The sequence below is a fragment of the Ictalurus furcatus genome, chromosome 10 (assembly GCF_023375685.1).
Source record: "Ictalurus furcatus strain D&B chromosome 10, Billie_1.0, whole genome shotgun sequence".
In the NCBI taxonomy this organism is placed as follows: Eukaryota; Metazoa; Chordata; class Actinopteri; order Siluriformes; family Ictaluridae; genus Ictalurus; species Ictalurus furcatus.
The window spans coordinates 28,627,131-28,641,322 of NC_071264.1; the positions used below are offsets into that span (position 1 = coordinate 28,627,131).

At 46.8% G+C, this 14,192-nt stretch overlaps 1 protein-coding gene across 12 annotated transcripts in view; it reads right to left on the minus strand.

The window, feature by feature from the left end:
- The window catches only part of LOC128613895 (centrosome-associated protein CEP250), a 178,226-nt gene that overhangs the window by 55,305 nt on the left and 108,729 nt on the right, over nt 1-14,192 (minus strand). The gene's annotated exons all lie outside the window — the stretch shown is intronic.

Consider the following 14,192-nt stretch of genomic DNA (forward strand, 5'->3'; position numbering starts at 1 on the left):
GTCATCCTGAGGCCTACCGGGTTCTACTCCCGTTTGGATCCCACTATGGTCATCCTAAGAGGCCTACCAGGTTCTACTCCCGTTTGGATCCCACTATGGTCATCCTAAGAGGCCTACCGGGTTCTACTCCCGTTTGGATCCCACTATGGTCATCCTAAGAGGCCTACCGGGTTCTACTCCCGTTTGGATCCCACTATGGTCATCCTGAGGCCTACCGGGTTCTACTCCCGTTTGGATCCCACTATGGTCATTCTAAGAGGCCTACCGGGTTCTACTCCCGTTTGGATCCCACTATGGTCATCCTGAGGCCTACCAGGTTCTACTCCCGTTTGGATCCCACTATGGTCATCCTAAGAGGCCTACCGGGTTCTACTCCCGTTTGGATCCCACTATGGTCATCCTGAGGCCTACCGGGTTCTACTCCCGTTTGGATCCCACTATGGTCATTCTAAGAGGCCTACCGGGTTCTACTCCCGTTTGGATCCCACTATGGTCATCCTAAGAGGCCTACCGGGTTCTACTCCCGTTTGGATCCCACTATGGTCATCCTAAGAGGCCTACCGGGTTCTACTCCCTTTTGGATCCTACTATGGTCATCCTAAGAGGCCTACCGGGCTCTACTCCCGTTTGGATCCTACTATAGTAATCCTGAGTCCTACCGGGCTCTACTCCCATTTGGATCCTACTATAGTCATCCTGAGTCCTACCAGGTCCTACTCCCGTTTGGATCCTACTATAGTAATCCTGAGTCCTACCGGGCTCTACTCCCGTTTGGATCCTACTATAAGTCATCCTGAGTCCTACCAGGTCCTACTCCCGTTTGGATCCTACTATAGTAATCCTGAGTCCTACCGGGTTCTACTCCCGTTTGGATCCTACTATAGTCATCCTGAGTCCTACCGGGCTCTACTCCCATTTGGATCCTACTATGGTCATCCTAAGAGGCCTACTAGCTTCTGCACCAGTTTGCTCATCCTGAGACCTGCAAAACCTTGTAGGTCTCAGGATGAGCAAACTGGTGCAGAAGCTAGTCATCCTGAAGCCGACAAAGATCTGCTCCTATTTTCAACTCATTCTCTCCACCCTGAGGCCCACGGGTTTCTGCTTAAAGTTGGATCCTACAACACCCATCCACAAGCCTGCAGGGTTCTGCTCCACTCTGGATGCTATTCGCTCTTTTCTGTTGCTGATACAAATGGTAAATACTGTAATTGCTATCCTCATGTCCTTAAACTAGAATTCCTGCAATATCCGATGGAAAAATCAGTCACGGTTCTCAGTGCAGGCCAGAGAGAAGGATGGCCTTCCCCTGCTTCCCCGACTCGACCTTGCATTCGCAGGAGATTTTCACCAACCGTTATTTCTAATGCACATAAACTCGATTTATGAAATTATTAAAATTTCAGTGGCCTTCGTTCAGTTTGGATCTCCTCTCAAACCCATTTACACCACCGACACCGCATACAACACGCTGTCCTGTTAATCAACCTGGCCTTCACCCAGGATACCAGTGACTCATGTGCGTACGAGCATACTTTTGGGCTGCACCCTCGTGGTTTCTAGCTAGAAACAATATGAAATACAATAGTCATGCAATACTTCAGTTTGTAGTGCTGCAATATCCACTTCAGCAGAGTGTAGAAACCTCATCGGACTGAAACGCGTCAATACGCGATCATATACGGTGGTAAGACATGTTTATGATGATCTGATGGTCATGGCAGATATTCGCACATCTATATTTACTAAACAAGTGAGAGAAACCTCTTAAATGATTGCTCCATGCATCCATGCCTTTGGTGTAAATTTGGTTTTAGGTTTTTTTTTTTTGTTTGTTTTTTAAAACACCGCCCTACTGAATCTTGGTTTCTCACGAATGTTTCTCCATCGTTGGGATGTTTCTTGCCCATTTCCACTTGTTGTGCTCACTGGGAGTTTCACTCGTGTCTGAAGCGACTATCTGCAAAAGCACTTATACATACGTACTCGTTTCGTTCTACGGTCTTTACATTGTGAATCTATAGTCGAAGCAATCGGTCCATTGTAGTGTAGCTCCAAGGACAAAAAGATACTTAAAGATACAGAGAAGAAATTCTGTCCACGCTATAGTGTTTGGTGGGGGGGGGGGGGGGGTACAGACTGAGAGAGAGAGCGAGAGAGAGCGAGAGACCCAATTAAAACAACGTGAAGCGTTTGTGTTGTGCGGGCGGCGGTAACGGAGCTAATGACGAGACTGTAGAAACTCTGCAACGTTCCCTAATGGGCTCCTTTCGCACTTTTCCTACCCTAATGAAACACATCCCTCCACCGCCTCCGCCCGAGCCCCAACCTGTCTTTTGTCTGTCAATGTGCGGTTCATAAATATTGTCTTATCATTATCGTCATCATTTTTTCCTGATATGCCAGAAAAATTCTGAGGCAATTACCAAAGTGACAGGTGAAACGAGAGCGCCGTGCGGCGTGAAATGAACGGTTGCCAAGGAAACCAGGGGCGAGAAACGGCTTGCTGTGTTGGTCATGTGACCCCCCCCAACACACGCACACTCACAAATCTCCTCCACATACACACAACACAGGGCTTGAAGAGACTTGAGTGTATAGCCATGCGCTGGCTATTTGTGTCCAAAGGTCAGCTGGCTTTGTGTTGTATATGTATGTGTGTGTGTGTGTGTGTGTGTGTGTGTGTAACAAAAAAAGAAGAGACATACTCCACCACTAAGTAGATTTACAGCCTACAGGAATAATCTGCATCTTAAGCACCTGCAGCCATTAATCCAGCAGGAACACTGTAAATCAGTGGTGGAACTGAGAGATACACACACCATCTCTGCACGCACGCATAACCACATTCACACACACACACACACACACACTTTGCAGTTTCAGCTACTAATGAGTTCACTGCCAGGTCTACAGCGTGATGTTTAATACACCCATTATGGCTCGGATTCATTACTGCTCGGAAAAACCTTGCAACCTAAATAAAAAGTTTCTTCCCGAAGTTAATACCCATTTTCCAAACTAATACCTTAAGCACTCGTTACAGTAATGCCATTTTTAATGCGGAGCGGATAAATCCGGGATGCAGTCGTTAATCAGGGTGGAGAGATGGCTCCGTGGGAGTGGAGGTAAAGCTCATGGCTTGACGCGGAGTTAGATTGTAACTCACAGGCGGTATGAATCTGCGAAATACTCGTGGTTGCACACGGAAGCTGCAAACCTACAGCATTTTAAAGGGTCGTTCAGGGGCATAAATCTGATTCGCGTACATTTCGGAAGGCGGATTAGAATGACTCAGAAAGCATCACGCACTCCTGAAAGAATTTTATTTGGCTAGTTAACTAGACAAACATGTAGAAATGTGTAAGTATAGAAATACTTTTTGTGGATCGAGACCTTGTTGAAGAGCTTAAAAGGTTCCAGTAGGGCCACCCTTGGTGAACAGATCTAAGGGGAGGGGTCAGACAAAGAACGAGCCTATTAAAAAAGTGTACCCTTTCCAGATTAGGATTACTGGGACTCCATCCCCTGGTTGTGGTGTTAAGCAAGAGTCTGGTGACTGGGCCAATCGGTAACTCGGTTGGCGACGTGTAGCCATCTTTTGGGCTCATCACGTGCAAGATAAAAGCTAGACGTCAGGTATCTGGATAGACTAGATCCTTGGAATGGAATGAAAACATACTCTATATGGCCAAACGTTTGTGGATCCCCAACCATCCCAATCATATGAGCTTGCTGAACGTCCCATTCCACATTTAGTCCCTTCTTCTCTGCGAAGGCTTTCCATTAGATTTTTGGGCGTGGCCGTGGGGATTTGTGTTCATTCAGCTAGAAGAGCATCAGTGCGATCAGGTATTGAAGTCGGCTGAGGAGATCTGGGGTGCAGTCAGGGATTCCCGATCATCCCAAAAGGTGTTCGGTGGGGTTGAGGTCACTCCAGGACGCTCCAGTTCTTCCATTGCAACCTTAACACACCATGTTTTCATGGAGCTCGCTTTGTGCACAGGGGTCATGCTGGAAATGGGCAGCGGTGGCTAAGTGGTTAAAGGATCTGGGTTACTGATCAGAAGGTCAGGAGTTCAAGCCCCAGCACTGCCAAGCTCCCACTGTTGGGCCCTCGAGCAAGGCCCTCAACTGCTCGGGTGTATAAATGAGATAAACGTAAGTCGCTCTGGATAAGGGCGTCTACCGAATGCCGTAAACGTAAATGGAACAGGTTTGGGCCTCTTAGTTCCGGCCCAACGCTCACAAAGACGTTCTATACAATTGTGTGCTTCCAACTTTGTGGCAACAGTTTGGGGAAGGACCACACATGGGTGAGAAGTTCAAGTGTCCACATGCTTTCGGCAATACAGCGCGTGCGAACGAAACGACGCGATCCCGAGTTCGAAACCGCTTTTATAATTCATACACAAAAGGCATGTCGTGCTGTCTGAGAAAGCACCACGGCACGTCCGTTCCGCGTTATTTCACAGCTCGACCTAATTCGAAGCCAGCGTGGAATGTTTTCTGCGTCATTATTCCACTCGAGACCCCGATATTAGTCCGAAATAAAGTCGTCTGCCCACGCCATTACTTTAATTCCCTTACAGCGTACGCGCTGAAGAACGTCGACTCTTTCCTCTTAATGGACACCGAGCTGGAAAGCTAATAGACGGTTCAACAAAACAACAGTTAGAGGTGAGAACAAAAGACATTAGGCCTCAAGGACAAGCTTTTCGCCTCTGCTCTGCCAATTATTGCTGATTAGCATGGATTTGAAAAACAAAACCGCAGCGCGATGTAAATCGGACGCGGTCTCCGTGCGGACGCCGACGCGGATGACGGGGTTTAAAACAGTTCTATAAATATATAGGCGAATTGAAAATTGAATGTTCCAGAGAGGGCAGGAGGAGGAGGAGGAGGAGGAGGAGGACGAAGGGGGAGGGGGGGGAAGGGGGGTGTTTGGTCCGACGGAGACGCAATTACGGATCTAATCAGAGTTTTGTGCGTGAAGGTGCGGCTCTCTCCTATCTCGTTCCCATTTGCATCATAACGTGGTGTGCAATATTAATTTCCGAGTTTACTGCTTATTGGAAGTGCAAAGTAGGAAAAGCCATTAAGGCTGCAAATAGGAAAGCTATTTGCTGTCACACAGATTCGGCTCTATTAAAGAGGGGAAGAAAAAAAAAAAAAATCTTGTTAACCGTTTGGAATTAGAGTCATTTTTGGCGAGAGGCACTCTGTAGCAGGGCCACAGAAATAAGTAATCATGCCCGGTTTCTCCTTCACTCTCTCTCTCTCTCTCTCTCTCGCGCGCGCTTTCTTTTCTTCATTTGTGGAGGACATCAGGGACGAGGTTGGAGGGCGTCAGGGGTGAGTAAGTGCATGTACAGGCAATTAAACTTGCTATCTGTTTTGGCTAATGCGCACACAGACAGATGCGCTCTTCCACACGGCCTGGGGCTCAGGCAGGGAGAAGGAGAACAGACGCCAGCTGGTCAGCTGATCTCTTCGACCCGGCCTGATCTCGGGTTATTAATCCAATCTTACGGACCGCAGCCGAATCTCGACTCGTGCCGGCGTGCGCGTCCAAAACAAACGTTATCGCTTTAAACACATTACGTTTATTCGTTTGGGGGACGCTTTTAGACGAAGCGGCTTGCAAGTAGGACCGAATCCAATCCAATCATGTCGATGAACAACTGAGGGTTAAGGACCTGGGTCAAGGGCCCAGACGTGGCTGTCCGGAAGATGGCGAGGATAAATCACAGCTCCGCCGGTCAAAAAAATAAATAAGTAAATAAGTAAATAAATAAATAAATAACGATGAGATGATGGGTTCAAATGATGAAGGAGGAATGGGATTTTCTTCTCAATCAGGACCTCAGGGAACAAGTTCACTTATCTAGCAAGGCTTTCCCTTAATGTCATTGAATTAATCTGGAATTGCACTCGACAAGCCAATCTAAGCAATGGTAATGAAAAAGAAATGAATGAATGAATGAATGAATGAATAAATAAATAAATAAAAAACCCACAGCCTCACAGCTCCAGAGTCCACGGTTTGATCTCGAGCTCGGGTTCATGAAGGTTTCCTCCAGGTTCCTCTGGCTTCTTCATTAAAAACACGCTGGTACAGGAGGAACACTGGCTGCACTAAAACTGCCCCTAGGTGTGAACAAGTGTGTGAATGAACGTGCGCACGGTGCCCTGTGACGGACTGGCATCCCATCCAGGCAAAGGATCCCATCCTTTCTTTCGTCACGTCATCACGATGTTTATCTTGACGTTCTTTTTTTAAGCGTTTCTACGGATTGTTCATTAACGGCCGTCCGGAGTGACACAACCCGGCAACATGAGTCCAAACGGGAAGGAAAGATGGCAGCTTTATCAGTCTTTTTGTCATTTTTGCTCCTTCAAATCCAGCCCTACACGACGCCTCAAAACCAGTTTCCCATCTCAGGAAACACCGAGCACCCGAAAGCCTGAGAACTCCCACGCTGTACGAGCTCATCTCTGTTTTAATCTAATCTCTCTACATCACAGCCCAGCTCTAGCAGAGAATCAGTCTGGTGCTTTCTGAGTGAGAGAGAGAGAGAGAGAGAGAGAGAGAGAGAGAGAGAGAGCGATTTATGGATGCTCCATGGCTAAGGTCCACGGAGGTGTTTTATGGTGGGACCTGCAGGGCCCATTAAGGCAGCGTGTGGTGCTCCGAGCCGACCACGGCTATCGATCGGCAGCGCCGGGCCCTGGCCCTGGCCTGCCTAGTTAAAAACTGCTGCGTATGTGTGTAGGGAAATGAAAACGGAGGCCTTGGTGTGCAATGATCTGTGTGTGAAAGAAACAAGTGGGCTGAGGAGAAAAAAAAAAAAAAAAAAAAAGGAAAAAAAGAAGAAGAAGAGGGATTTTAAATCTTCCTCTGGCCGCTCGTGTGAAGTCGACTGTGCTTCGGTACTGAAAGTGGGCTCTGTTTCCTTAAAGAGCAAAATGAAAACAGAGAGAGAAAAATGGATAGTTGTTGAAACGGTAAGTAACTGCAGATTATAGTGCCACACACACACACACACACACACACACACACAGAGAATATGACCCTGGAAGAAGAGCAGTAAAGCTTCGCAACAGTGTTGAGTACAAATAGATGAAAGTAGAAGTAGAAAACCCAGGAATAAGACGTGCTGGGAGAAAAGAAACTCGCACTTAACATTTAACATGGGTTGCATTAAGATATCGTGTGTGTTACGCACACACCCTTCCAGGAGTAGAGAGAGAGAGAGAGAGAGAGAGAAAGCGAGAGAGAGAGAGAGAGAGGAAGAGAGAGAGAGAAAGAGAGAGAGAAAGGGGAAGAGAGAGAGAGAGAAAGAGAGAGAAATGGAGAGAGGAAGAGAGAGAGAGAGAGAGAGAGGAAGAGAGAGAGAAAGGGGAAGAGAGAGAGAGAGAGAGAGAAAGAGAGAGGGAAAGAGAGAGGAAGAGAGAGAGAGAGAGGAAGGGAGAGAAAGAGTGAGAGAAAAAGGAAGACAGAGAGAGAGAGAGAGAGAGAGAAAGAGAGGGAGAGAGAGAGAGAGAAAGAGAGAGAGAAAAAGGAAGACAGAGAGAGAGAGAAAGAGAGAGAGAGAGAAAGAGAGGGAGAGAGAGAAGGAGAGTTTAGAGAGAAGAGAGATTATTTTTCTGTAACAGTCTGCCCTGAAGTGTTTCGTTCATCTTATAATAGAGCCAGTGATTACACGGTTTAAAATGTATTAATAAACAATAACGTGATGTAGCAGATATAAAGCAGCAGTAGAAGTTACATAAAGTAAAACATACACACACACACACACACACACACACACATATATACACATATATACACACATACATATATATATAGATGATATATATGCGCCCAGGCTGTCATGTTACAGAGAAACCACAAAGCATGAACTCCTCCGTCCTTTCCCGGTGACACTGGAGACTCCTTCCAAAAATGTTCTATTCACAGAATACGTCAGCGTACACACCGACCACTGTTTTCCTTTATTAAATAGCAAGTCCCTGTGAATCAGCGCTTACTATAGAAACGGTGATGTGTTAGAACGAGCCGCCGTTGTAGAAAACGAATTAACGGAGACATCGTTCCCGTCTCCGGTCAAGTCCGGGTCGAGTCCGATTCAAGTCCGAGTCGGGTTTAAAGCCGCGACGGACGGAGGAATCCGGAGGCCGTATATGTGAATTCTTACACGTATATCGCCGTATACGAATGATCTCCTATAAAGAATTCATAACGTAGCTCAGATTAAATGACGAAGACTACTCATTTGAGCTGTCTTCGTATCCATCACGTGATCTGCTCACATAAACACGTGTGCGTACGAGAATTTTCAGATTTACAATACACGCGATTTGTCGAATAGACAGGACCCGGCCTTTTTTTTTTTTTTTTTTCTCCTCCGATTTTTTGAGCTGAGTTTCGAGTCCCCCGTCTGCGCTCTGCTCACTTCTTTAACAAAAAGTTTGCGATCCTGATCCCTGATCCTGACGTCTCAGTGAAAGCGTAGCGCTGCTCGCGGCCTGCTCTCGTTACCGCACCTCTCTGCCACCATTAAGACGTTTCCATCAGAATTAATTGAAAGACAGATTAAAAATAAATTAAGAAAAATGCGGCAGGAGAGCGCCGGTACGCGCTTCATAAATCACGCCGTCCGAAGGCGGGAGCCGGCTCCCTGTAATTAAGCGCGGACTATTTATTTTCTCCTGGCGGTATAAATTAGAATTCAGACGCTGTGATTATATTAGGAGAGTGTCTGTCATGTGGAACCGCTGCGGGATGTGCGGAATATTTTAAGCGTACAAACAGGAGTGAGTGAGTGAAGGAGGGACGGACGGACGGACGGACGGAGAGATGAGGAGCGAGAGAGAAGGAGATGGGGGCAAAAAAAAAAAGGGCACTAAAGTAGAAAAAAAAAAAAAACAGGACATGCACAGCGCAAGAGAGACGTTCTACTGTTTCCAATAAATAAACGGGCACGGTGTAGAACACACACACGTGACTGAAGAAGCGCTGGATGTTGTGGATGTTTTGCCTGATCGTGGTGTGTCCCAACGTCCTCGTGGGCACCGTGCCGTGCCCTGGCTGCCTCTGGTCCAGACCCTCACACACACTGCAGGTTAAAGGTTAAAAAAAGTCTGTACGTCCAACACTGTGGCGCCGAGAACCTTTTCAAGGCAGGAAATTCGTCAACGCAAGAACCACACAGGAACTAGGGCTGATTTTAGTTCCGGAAACACTTTTAGTCCCTAGTCCAGTCCAAACTCTGAGCGTCAGACCAGGAACTAATCCTGATAGTTCTTCGTAGTAAACATCAGCGATTGGTCGAAGAGTTTTTCGCAGAAGGGACGTCAGCTGCGGTGCTTCTCGTACTCGCCTACGTCTACGTTACTTCTCTTAGCGTCGCGATTCTGGTACTGAAAACGCAAACCAGAACCGACGTTGATGACGAGGAGACATTTAGAGAAACGAGCGTTTTCACTACAGGTACTCGGGTGTAACTGACGAGCAGTAAGAAAACACTGAGGTAAAAGTCGGATGCTACTTAAAAGTAGCGAGCCTCTCCTCCGTGGTGTTTACAGACCGAAAGGCCGCGTGGATTCACAGCTCAACCGTTACGTCGAAGCGAAACATTTCCTGGTGGCTCCTGTATCGCTTTAGCAAGTGGACAAAAACCAGCTAAACTGTAGATGTTCCCACTTCTGACAGAACCTTCAAACGGTTCCGTGGCTTGCTGAGAACATGGGCAACAAGAAGTGTGGCGGACAGTAAGAAGAAAAAAAAACCCCCAAAACAAACGGTTATGTAAAGACGAAGCGGAGATTGGACGTGGAAGCTTTTAAACGGCGCAGGACGGCGTGGTTAGGCGTGGTGTTATTCTCCAGCGAGAGCACAGAAAAGGGCAGGCGGTGTGTGAGTGCTGCTGTCCCTACGGCCACACACAGATACGGGTCTCTGCGGAGGACAGGCGCTAGACAAGAGGGGGACGCCCCCCCACACACACACACGGCTTGGTGATCTTAGAGTGTTTGACAGACTGTAGAAGAGTCCGTATCCAGTGACTCGTCAGTCCTCTGAGCTCAAAGCCCATGTCCGCTTTAAGGACAGGAAGTAACGGGAAGTAGCAATCGTTTGAGTTGGGGTGTTAAACTTCGTTCACTATAGAAAAGACTACCTTTGGCACGTTCCCCTGCCTGCAGAAGAAATAGTTCACGGGGTGGAGTCAGAAGCCAGAAGAAAATGGTGTGGAGGTGGAGGTGGAGCTCATGCTGGTGTGTGTTTAATGTGATGTACGCAATCGTGCGGGTTAAAGTTAGGGGGTCCGGCTTGTGGGAGGAGCTGTATCAGATCCGACTCCGCCCCTTGAACGTTTGAAACATGCAGGCTTCGGCGCTCAAACATCCCATAATTTGATTCCTTCGCTGCGTAATGTGTTTGAAAATGAAAAGTGGCATGCGTTGATTCAAATACGTGCGTCTTATGTGTAAAGAGGCGGTATTTAAATATGTAAATGAAGAGTATTAAACAATGAACAACAACAAGAAGTCATTTCGAGTGTACGGCAAAAACGCAGCAAGTGGGTTAAGATCTACAATCTCTGCGTGCGCAGACGTGCGCCTGAGGAAATCTACTCGGTTGCCACAAAGTGGGCTGTGATTTCTATTCCCAATGTGCTTATCTGGCGCAAAAAAAAAAAAAAAAAAACAACACAAAAAAAACCAGTCGATTAAAAGCCAAGTGCGGCTTCCACTTGAGTAAAAGCGCGTGGCACAAAAAAACTTTGGACAGCGACCTATTAAAAGAGCTCTCTATATTCCTCGAGTGTATGTGTGTGTGTGTGAGTGTGAGTGAGCTTGTCTCAAAGGAGATGCTTTCCCTTTCTCTCTCTCTCTCTCACACACACACTCACACGCAAGCAGGAGAGAATCCATCTCAGAAAGCATGACACATCTCAAGAAAGAGAAAGGACGAGGCCGACCGCTTCTCTGCCGGTGCATTAAGTCTGTCCTCTGAAGACGAGGTGCTTTAAAACAAACCCTGTGGCTTAGATAATCAATGAGCTAAAAAAACAAAACATGCACGCTGAACCAAAGACTCTTTCTATTCGCGTTTCATTCTGAAAAAGAGACGAGTAGAGAAGAAGAAGAGGAGGAAGAAGAAGAAGAAAACTTCCACAGGTCACTGGTCTCTTTTCTCTGTCCTTTATTTTTTAAGGTGTTTCACGGGATCGTATAAAACGCTACGGCTCCGTAACGTGCCGTGGACGTGAAATCCGAGCGTGTGCGTATCAGCAGGAAATCAAAATCACCGCAGGTTCAGCGGTTCGTGTATGCAAGCTAAGCTTTTCACCAGCCGACATATCAGTACAGGTTTAAAAACTGGGGAAACAAACAAAAAAAAAACACCACTATTTGTATCATATATACACATATATAAATATACTATAACGTCTAAGGCAGCCTCGTGTCTCTGGTCCTGTTCACTGGAACACTTTAGTCCATAACTAAAGCTGGCTCAAGGTCAAACTGAACACCGTCATCATTTTATGTTGCATATAATAGATGCATTAATAAAGAAATAAATAAATAAACATATAAGGCGCATTCACACGCGCGCACACAAAAGCCGGTCCGGTTCCTATCGGTTTTTTTTCTCTCCTCTGCAGGAAATAAACACGCCTTTACGACCACGTTCTCCGGGCTGCAAATAACATATTGTGCCTCCTGCGCTGCAGTTGGAGCGACGGTGAGAAAGGCGAGAGGTGCAGAAGGAAAGGTAAAGAGAGACCGATGTCTGTGTGCGCCTGTGAACACTCGAGCAGGGCAGAGACGCAGAACCCGGTTTCGTCGCTGGTTCTGTGCGTCACGACTGCTCAGCTCCTGCTTCCTGTCCACCTACACTTATTCACTTTGGCTACTATTTGGAAGAGGGAAAAAATTTTTTTTAAATTCCCCCAGACCTACTCTTATAACACACACACACACACACACACACACCTTGTCACATCAAATGCAAAAGCCATACACACGAAAAGATGCAAGATGCACAACATGAGTGCCTAGAAGCTGCTCTCTTGCCATTATTCCCTTCCTCTTTCCTTCTTTTCCAGAACCCAAACCGAGGCTGTCGTTCCACAAGTGGCCATTAGGTGTCTCTCTTTCACTGTGCATGACCAGCGGGGGCCCCTCCTCTCCCTGAAAAGCTTTGCCGTCTCCCCACATAATGTATACACCGTCATTTGAAAATGGCAGCTTTTTGAAAATTCACCTTGATTATCAGACATTAAAAGTGACTTCTCCGGCGCTGAGTGTCTGGCCGGGGAGGGGGGGATGGCTGCAGACAGCAGAACAATGCGGCGTGCTCGGCATCAACGCCTTAACGGGCTCTGCAGCCGCAGGAAGGGGAGGCGGCCCTTTGTTCTCTCCCACATCCAATTATTTTTAACGCGCGCCTCTTTTCACAACAAGAGAGAATTTAATTTTAATGCAATCTCGGGGAAAAAAAAAAAAAAAAAAAAAAGGAAAAACGGAGAAAAATAAAGCCTGCATCTATTTTTGAAGGCTGGACGAATGAGGGAGGAATTAATCAGGACAGTACTTACATAAAATAATGGCAAAACATAAAATGTTTACTCTGATCATTTAGGAGCATGGCTAAAATGTAGTAAAATAAATAAATTAAAACAGGCAAAGGGGTTTGAAACTTAACAAACAAACAAATAAATAAATAAACAAACAAGGCCTGGTTGTAAGGTACGTCTCCAAATATTTTTCTAATTGGACGAGCGCTTTATCTTGCTGTCAGAAAGGCAGTAAAAACGCGTGCGGTTCCCAGAAGACCGGAGCGGCTCCACGGCCGGCCTTTTATTACTGCGACGTCGTGCGTCTGATATATGCGCCGGCTCTAACCTATCATCAGAGCCCGCGACGCTCGCCGCCCGTAGCCGACGCACGCTCGTGTGCACCGAGGCGAACACGCGTACACGGCAGACGTGTGTCACCTGTGCAAGTAGCCCGATTCGCCTAAATGTAGCCTAAACGATCGTCGGAAATAGATCTGCGTGTAGCGTTCACGCGGGTAAAAACAGAGCATGGTTTTAAGCGGCAGAGCTCGCGTGGGCTTCCTGCTACACTTCGGATGTCGTATCGGAGGACGGGGGAAGCATGCGAGAAACGGGGAGAGAGGTTAAAATCCCTATACGTTCCTGATTCTCTCTTGTCGCTGCTGTAGCCATCTTAGTTGCAGCACAGCCAATTTACTCTGCAGTATGAAATTATTGTTTCCCCCCGTCCCCCCCCCCCTCCTTATCAGCACCGAGGCAGCTCCTAGAATAGTGAGAATTCACAATGAAAAGCCCTTCGTCTTTGTCCTCAGGACTAGTAAACACACACACACACACACACACTAAATTAAATCCCCACTCCTAGGGTGTACGGCTAACTGCTGGTGTGTGTGTGTGTGTGTGTGTGTGTGTGTGTGTGTGCTCTGCAGCAAGGCAAAAGCAATTCTCTGGTGTTGGCGAAATTAAAGGGCAGAATCCAGCCTGTTTATGGCTCACGCGCCGCTCTCCTCTCAATCAAATGTTTTATTGGCAATCATTCGCCACGCGCTGGACCCTAACACTCCGACGGGGTGGTGGTAGTAGGGGGATGCGTAGAGGAGCAGGTTCGACTATGAAGGGGTGGTGTATGGAGGGGTGCTGGGGGGGTTCAGCACAGAGGTACCCACTGCACCCCTATTACTGAAGCTATCAGACCCAATTACTCTCACATGGAGCTGGACTCTTCATTAACCCCCATAAAGGCCCCACTAGCTGGCTATTTCTGGGAGCTCCACTGGATGTGTGGACTCGGAGAAAAAAAAACAAAAAAAAAAACACACACACACCGAGGCAGAAGAACCCCAAAGGCAGTGTACAGAATTATTTTATATATATATATATATATATATATATATATATATATATATATATATAAATAATAAAGTAACCGAAGTTGAGTCAGATCACAGTGTATTTGCTTAGAAGACCATGCTGGTTGTCATAGCAACGGCACAGGTAAAGATTTTTTTTTTTTCCCCTAACAGCCCTGTCACATGTTTTACAAGTCCATAATGTCCAAAAACCTTTTTTCACAGGCAATAGAGGTGTTTTATTTCCTTACTAGACATTCTCCCTAATGAT